Raw genomic sequence first — 8,197 nt, 5'->3', positions numbered from 1 at the left:
ACGGCGAGGACGCGTGGAATCCAAGGATGGGGCACGGAATCCGAGGATGGGACGTGGTGGCCTTCCATAGATGGAGCAGATGCGAGATCTCAGAGCCTAATTTCTCCATCCCTTCATTGTTTCTCCTGCCTCATACTGGACACCTTGTTGACTGGTTGTTTCAGCAAATAAATTTAAAAGCAGGCACCTTGATATTTTAGTTGTTGTTAATTCTACAGCTATAAACACAAGGCACTCTGACAAGGTTATTTCAGCTATTCACCAACAACAATAAGCAAACAATAGGCAGCAGATTTGTAGAACTTCTCTCTGGACAGGCAGCAGATTTCAGCAGAATGAATGCCTCAAGCTCAGGGTTGTAGTCTAAATTTGAATATGTATGGGAATAGAAGTATGGACTCTACTACTAAACCATAACTGAATTAGGAAATATAAGTATGGACTGTATGAGTTCTAGACAGAAGGTGCTAGCAGGCAAATGTGTGGGCACAACTATTCTTTGGACCATTATAAACACGTAAAATGTGTGTTGAGATAACCCCTAAAAATCAAATGTTCATGTATGTATCGTCACTGCATTATTTGAACTATTGCTCACTTGTTGCAAGTGTCATTCTTGCCTAATAAACCGATCGGCAGTGGCATGAATTTTCTCCAAACAAGTATTGTTTGAGCAGGTGCTACTAAAATATAAGACTGTGCCTTGGAAAGTTAAGTCTCATGAAATTAAGGAAAAACAAATGTGGGTCACGACTCACAAGCAAGCAGACCTCTGATCATCACAAGATAACATTACGCCAAAAATATGCAACAGGCATATGGTCATCACAAGAAAACATTATGCCAAACAAAAATATGCGATGCATGTCGGCTGGTGTCAAGTGTTTCAAAGGATCATTACATCATTAAAGTGCCAAAAAATGGGGATAACTATTACCTTTCTCAAATATTCCACCAGCGAGCATCTCTATCAGCATGCAAACTGTCAAATTCATGCAAACAATAATGTAGAGATATCAAAACAGATGCAATTTTATAACATAAAAGGGGATTGCAAATAGTGTGGATTGGGGGCGAGACTCACCGGATGGTTTGTGAAGATCGGAGGATCTCAAGACACTGCGAGTGCGGATGGCAAGCGCGGGATGCGGAGCGCATTTGGAGCGGGCGGTGTGATGGAGGCAGAACACAATACCTTCTTAAACAATGTAATAAAAATGGATGAAACAATAGATTCAACTGCTAGAAACAGACCAGCTATCTACACAGGTGTTGTGTCATAAGTGTGGCAGGGGAAACAAGAATCTCACATTCATGATGATTTCATAAACATCTTCCACGACCAGAGGGGCCATTAGCCCAGATCTCTCGTTGAAAACTTGTTGAAGTGCATGTACATGTCCTTAATCATGCGTCCACACCAGCCACACCCCAACTCACAACCCAATTCGATGAATCCATGCCTCTATGAATGAATATAATAAAACCAAAGCTAGACATTACTTACGTCTTCGAGAATGGCCTCTTTGTGTTCTTATGCAGGTTCAACACAACAATCCTGCTTGATATATATATATATATATATATATATATATATATATATATCAGTTGAAGCTTCTCTAAAACAAAAAACTTCTCTACCGAAGCAATTCTTAAACACTGCATGGTAACACTTGACATGAGACCCTCTCCACCAGCTTTCTGAATGGCACAAACATCCCCATTTGAGTTAACTATAGCAGTCATCCTCTCTCCCATTACTGCTTCTTCCTTGTATGTGGGATCAAGAACCTACACAAAAGGCCAGTTACTCAGATGAGGATGATAATGCTTTGATGATAATCAAAAGCACTTCAATCTCAAATATTTGGACATACCACGATGTTACCTTCACCAAAATATGCAAATGTTACAGCTATGGGCATATGGTGTATCGTAAGAGGAAGTGGATCCCTAACCTGTAAAATACATCAAATCAAAACACAAGATAGTTGCAGTGGTTAACAAAGCAGGACAAAAGGCGAGCATTAGGCCCATACTGCAGTTTCACACTAAGAAAATTATGGGAGTCAGACGAATGTGCTCTTAAGGACATACTACCTTCATCCCAAGAAGGATGCAATTCTAGGTCTGATCAAAATCAAGCTACCTTAAGTTTGACTAAATTTATAGAAAATAGTATCAACATGTATGACTTCAAATAAGTATACTGTAAATATATGTTTCATGGGCTCATGACAAATCTAATGGTACCTATTTAGTACAATAAACATTAATTATTAACATATTTATATAAACTCGATCAAGCTTGACATACTTTAGTGTATCACTATTCTATAATTGCATCCTTTTCAGGATGCAGGGAGTATAATTAATGAATCTAATGCTATAAGGGAGCATGACCTTTGAGGGATATATTGGCAAAACCATAAACAATAGAGCACATTGGGAGTGTACGTCTACCTCAGGATCATGCACTGTAACTTGCTGACCATTGTCCCCACCAACCGTGCATTCAGGCCTCCAGAAAGTAGATAAAGCTGCCAATGCAGTGATATTAGCTGCATCAATGGGATTCCTATAAAGGCAATGGAGAAGCTTAGAACTTTAACATGCAAATGTTCACAAATTAATTACATCTGCAAACAATTTATAACTATTTAACCCATACCCTCCGTTATCCAATATGTGAAGGTCCACACGCACAGACCAGACATGCTTCCCGGCAAAAACACACAAGAACTCCATGTCAACAGCTCGACTCTCCCTGACAAAAAAAATATATACAAACACACAGAAAATCCACATCATCAGCCTCCATGCTTAAACCCTTTCTGGTAAATTACAGAAAGAATAATTAGGAGACCTGAGGCCACGGTCAATAACTCGGCATTTCCACAAGCACTTGCGCGCATGTCACTGAGCATATGTACCTTGGATGTCGGCAAGCATCATGGGGCGGGCGGGCGTCATGGGGCACTTGCGCGCATGTCACTTACCCGGGGTGGTTGAGGAGGGGAGCACTGGGAGCTCGAGGCCTCCTGCACGAGCAGCGGCAGCGGGATTCGAGGCAAGAGTGTGGGCGAGGACCGAGATCTTCGGGGCTGCTTGGAAGCCGACCTACCCAAGCGTCCTCGCTGCGCTCCGGAAAGCCTGTAGAAGACCGATATCCGGGGCGAGGACCGAGATCCGGGGCTCGCGGAGCAGAGGGAGAGGAGGGTGGGGGATCCGCGGCAATGGTAGGAATGGGAACCACTTACCCGGGGTGGTTGAGGAGGGGAGCACTGGGAGCTCGAGGCCTCCTGCACGAGCAGCGGCGGCGAGATTCGGAGTCAACCGCAAAAACCCCAAACAGCAGCGGCGGCGTCGCGGGTAGGACGGGGGGCCATGCGACGGATCTGGCTTGGAGGAGGGGGCAGCGGGGAGGACGGGGGCCATGCGGCGGATCTTGGGTGTCGGACAAAGCAAATGTGGTCATCTATGTGACCAGCCTGCATCGCGCCATGGAGCGGAGGTGGAGGGGGAGCGGTGCATGGAGCAGAAGGTTCGCGACGCACCAGCCTGCATCGCGCCATGGATCGTGTCGGATCTGGTGGGGGCGAGAGGATTGAGCAGTGGGGGACGACGCATTGCTGGCGCGGCGGATTCGGGGACTGCGGGCGCGGTGGCTTCGCGGCCGTTGCAGCTTTGCGGGCGCGGCGGGGACTGCGGGGGCGCGGCGGATTCAGGGACAGCGGGCGCGAGGACGGCGGCGGGGACTGCGGGCGCAGGGAATCGCGGGCGCGGCAGAACATCGCGAGCTTGCGGCAGAACATAGCAAATGTGGACGCCTACACTAAGGGCATAAGGAGTAGTAGAGATTATGTCATATATTTTAACATGTCTTTAACCGTTCTGTGGGTCTGTGGCTAGACGTGTGCTAGCTGTTTGAAACATGCATGGTCTCGTGTTTGATTTAGATTGTGCAATACTGGTTTTAGACTAGGAATACAGTACCATGTTGAATTTAGATCAAAAATGCGTGGATGAGAAGGGTGAAATGTGAGGCTATCTCCAGTACCAGATCCACTATCACATCCACTATGTCAAACTTCAGTCTGCAAATAGTGTTAAATAGTGTCATTTACATCTATGCATCCCTTATTTTACACTACCCGCTAGAGACCGATGGGTGTGACGGTCAAAAAAGTTGGAGAGAAATTTTCTTCTCTTAATGTTACTATTACCTCCGTTCTCAAATAATTGCCGTCCGTTAGTTTGTTTTTGATCTAAAACGTGATAAATAAAAAAACGGAGCGAGCAGTGTATATAGACATAGATTATGAAGATATGGCTGATGGGGTTCTGAGTATTATGGCAATAAAACACCACCCTATGCCCACGAAAAAACATCTGGATAAATAATGTGGCATGCACACGTCACTTATGAGTGAAGCTGACGACTCATCCGAAAATAGTAGCAAGATCGTTTCCTGGAACCTGGAAAGGTCATATACATCATTGCTATCACTCGCTCGATCGGACTGGTAGGCTCAACGGTCAGTAGTTGGAGTGGATGTAGCAAAGCACTGCTCTCTTATGATCAGATCAGGTGGTGCAGGGATGACGTACTTCCACTGAGCTGACGGACGAAACAAGGGAAACAACAGAACGTACAGGTGCAAACGTATGGTGCCTGCAGCAGTGGCGAAATTTTCAGTGAAACTTTGGGGCGTAGCATGCAACTCATCGCAAACGTCCAAGTCAGTGCCAGAAGTATCATACAGTGCTATCTGGGTGCCCAAGATGCTCCTCCTGTCCCTTATGGAGCCATGCATTAACGTGCTCCATGACAGTTCGAACCAACTCGATTGGAATGGGACACCTAGCTCATGTCTTAGGCCTTGTTCGTTTGTGTCGGATTGGTGGGTCGGAACGATTCCGAGCCGGATTGCTTCTCTAATTTATATAAACTTTGATTAACCGGAACGATTCCGGGTGCAATCCGATGTAACCGAACAAGGCCTTAATTTCTTCGCGCCCAGATTTGGATCCATCGGTTCAGAATTGGTTACTCAAGTTTATTAGCGCTTTTAAATAACTATAATTAAGTACAGTACCACACATGAGAAGCAAACACACTGTTTTGTTGTCTGGCCAGCGGAGGTGATCGATTGTATCTCCTGCCTATCAGAGACGAAACTCGACGTCCTATACTATGGTGTTATTATTCCGCAAAGATTCAAACGGTTTCCTATTAGTGCTGATTTGGTGATCAGAGAAATGTAGGGGTCCATGTGGGAAATCTACTTCCTATTCAAATTTTGAATAGGAAGGGAATCTCCTACATTTCCATGTTTACCAAATCAGCACTTAATCAAAAAAAGTCCCCTTACCCCTTAATCTTACTCAGGGCTGTTCCTGCCTTTTTAGGGACCCAGGGCGAAATCCAATATATAGCCGATAATAAGTCTGCTGGAGAAATTCTCAGATTGTTTCGCTTGGGATTACATAGAAATGCCTGGGCTCAATAGAAGCATTGTCGAACATCGGCTCCCGCTCAAGAAAGGATTTTGCCCTTTCCAACAACGAGCACGATTGATGAAAGACGAAGTCCTACAAGAGGTCAAGAAAGAGGTAGAGAAGATGTTGGAAGCAGGGTTCATCGGGCCATGCAGGTACGCTGGATGGATTTCTAGTGTAATACATGTTCAAAAGAAGGATGGTCGGTGGCGGGTCTGCGTGGATTTAAGAGACCTCAATAGAGCCACACAAAAGGATGAGTACCCCATGCCCGTCGCAGAAGTATTTGTCAATGCAGATGCTGGCCACAAGATCTTTTGCTTCATGGACAGAAATGCTAGGTGCAACCAGATTTTCATGGCCCCAGAAGACGTGCACAAGACCGCATTCAAGGTACCTGGCTCAATGGGTTTGTTCAAGTATTTGGTCATGACCTTTGGACTGAAGAACGCCGGATCTACGTACCAACGTGCCATGAATTACATCTTCAACGACCTGATTAGAAACTTGGTGGAGATCTACATTAACGATGTCATAGTCAAATCGCCATCCACTAGGGGCACATATGAGATTTGCGTCAGATCCTAGAACGAACGAGGAAGTTTGTGCTCAAAATGAACCCAAAGAAGTGCACCTTCAGGGTGACAGTAGATCGACCTGAAGAGCCAAGAGGCAGTCAAGACAATGACACGCCTACCACGAAGAAGGAGCTCCGACAACTGATCGGCAAGATCAATTTTGTCAAAAGGTTTATTTCCAACCTATTCAGGCAGATTGAGTCGTTCATGGGTTTAGTAAAAATCAAAAGTGTTAGCGAGTTCCGTTGGGGACCAGATCAATAGAGGGCGTTCGAAGAAATTATGGAATACCTGTTGAAACCTCCGGTATTGGCTCCACCATGGCTGAACGAACGATTCTGCGTGTACGTAGGCGACACCACCATCACCTCCATGTTGGTGCAAGTATTAACTAACTATGAGAAATGAGGTGGTGATAGATCAACTCATTCCATTCCACAGACCAAACAAAAAAGTGAGGAGTGAGAAGATGATGGACTAGCTCAATCCTCAAACCAAACACCCTATAAGGTAGTGTGTATGTAGTATAGGCTTTTGAGGTACTCTTGCATTCCTACTGATATATATATATATATATATATATATATATGTATATATATGTATGTATGTCAAGATATAATTTATGGCACTTTCTCTGAGAACCAAATATTTGTCCTGTTAATCTATTAGGGCATGTACAATGAGTGTCTTGAGCTGTGTCTTCGAGTGTGTCTAAGGGGTACATGTAAAAAACTCAAGACACGTATCTTGACGAAGATACTGTGTCTTGGCTCTATGCTCAAGACATGGGACTAGCTAATTGGTTAATTTAATTTATTGAATGCTCTGATTGGTGCAATGAATATAGTAAGACACTGGTTTTAGACACATTCACTGTATTATATTGTGAGTTGTGTCTTATACTTAGAGTACCGTACAATAGTGTCAGGGTTGTACATGCCCTTATTGATTTCTCTAGTTTTAGTTGAGGAGTAACTTGGTATCATTTATGATGTCAATCCAAGCAACAAGCATGGAATCTTATTGGAGGGTGTGACATAAGTTTATAGGGTGTTTGGTTCGAGGAATAAGTCAGTACATCATCTTGTCAATCCTCATTTTTTTTGTTTGGTTTGTGGAATGGATTGAATTGATCCATCACCACCCAATTCCTCATAGTCAGTTAATTAGTACTAATATGAGGAATGTACCAAATTTTAGGAATAAATCCATGATGCATCATCTCATCTTGATGGAATGATTTTTCAAACCAAACACCCTATTAATGATTGGGAGAAGGAAATTTGGAAAAAGAAGATGATGAATGAACTAAAGGAGGTCGAAATGAGATGCTGGAGAGATGGTGGATGAACTAAAGGAGATCGAAATGAGATGTTGGGGTAGATAGTGATCCGACGTAAATGAAAGGAAAAGAAAGCCTTTTGCCCTGTAAGGAAACCTAATAGGACCTCACATCACAAGGCATTGGCGTGGCTTCCCTCAAGGCACCAACTATGAGCAGCAGCCGTTCAAAGCAGACGCCATTAACAGACAAAGTTTAAAGCAAACAGCAGTGGAGCAGTGCAGACCCTCTCAGGTTATCTAGCTCCTATTGGATAGGGTCTATGACTCAAACAGTGAAACAAACAAACCGAGGAACAGAAGATTCTTATCTCCTCTCTTCGACCTCTCCAATGTGAACCCATTGACTCACTCTCACCCAAAAGAGTTTATCTTAATACATAAGTTGTTTCTGTGGAAGAGACAAGAATGCATAGAAGGTAGAACAAATTTATATAACGTCCAAATAATAGTGAAAATGGGCATCAAAATCAGACCGCAAGAGTACCTCGTTCGCAAAAAGAAAAAAAAACATAGCATTATTTGACACAAATGTGACCGGTGTGAGTTGAACTCGGCAGCTTTTGTCTCATCTTTGACCCACATCTTTTGTCACTTGTTATGTGGCTGTGCAGCAAGCCACCAACTTATATATCCTCTTGCTAGATGCTCCTGTAATATATAGATGCCGTATTGGTTGTATCAATTAAACATGTCCTTAAATTGTTGTCCTTTAAAATTACGATTAAATATGAAAAATATGTTTATAGGTTGCATCAGAACATATAATTTATTGC

At 43.6% G+C, this 8,197-nt stretch overlaps 1 long non-coding RNA gene across 1 annotated transcript; it reads right to left on the bottom strand.

Moving 5' to 3' along the window:
• Positions 1-1,673: 1,673 nt before the first annotated feature.
• Positions 1,674-2,552, bottom strand: LOC103652364 (uncharacterized). The gene is made up of 3 exons (XR_002268447.1): positions 2,464-2,552; positions 1,878-1,958; positions 1,674-1,791 (listed from the first exon to the last, which is right to left on the bottom strand). It is a non-coding gene; the product is annotated as an uncharacterized lncRNA (long non-coding RNA).
• Positions 2,553-8,197: the final 5,645 nt, after the last annotated feature.

This window comes from Zea mays, chromosome 3 (genome assembly GCF_902167145.1).
Source record: "Zea mays cultivar B73 chromosome 3, Zm-B73-REFERENCE-NAM-5.0, whole genome shotgun sequence".
NCBI classification, from domain to species: Eukaryota; Viridiplantae; Streptophyta; class Magnoliopsida; order Poales; family Poaceae; genus Zea; species Zea mays.
This window is presented reverse-complemented; position numbering and strand designations above follow the sequence as displayed.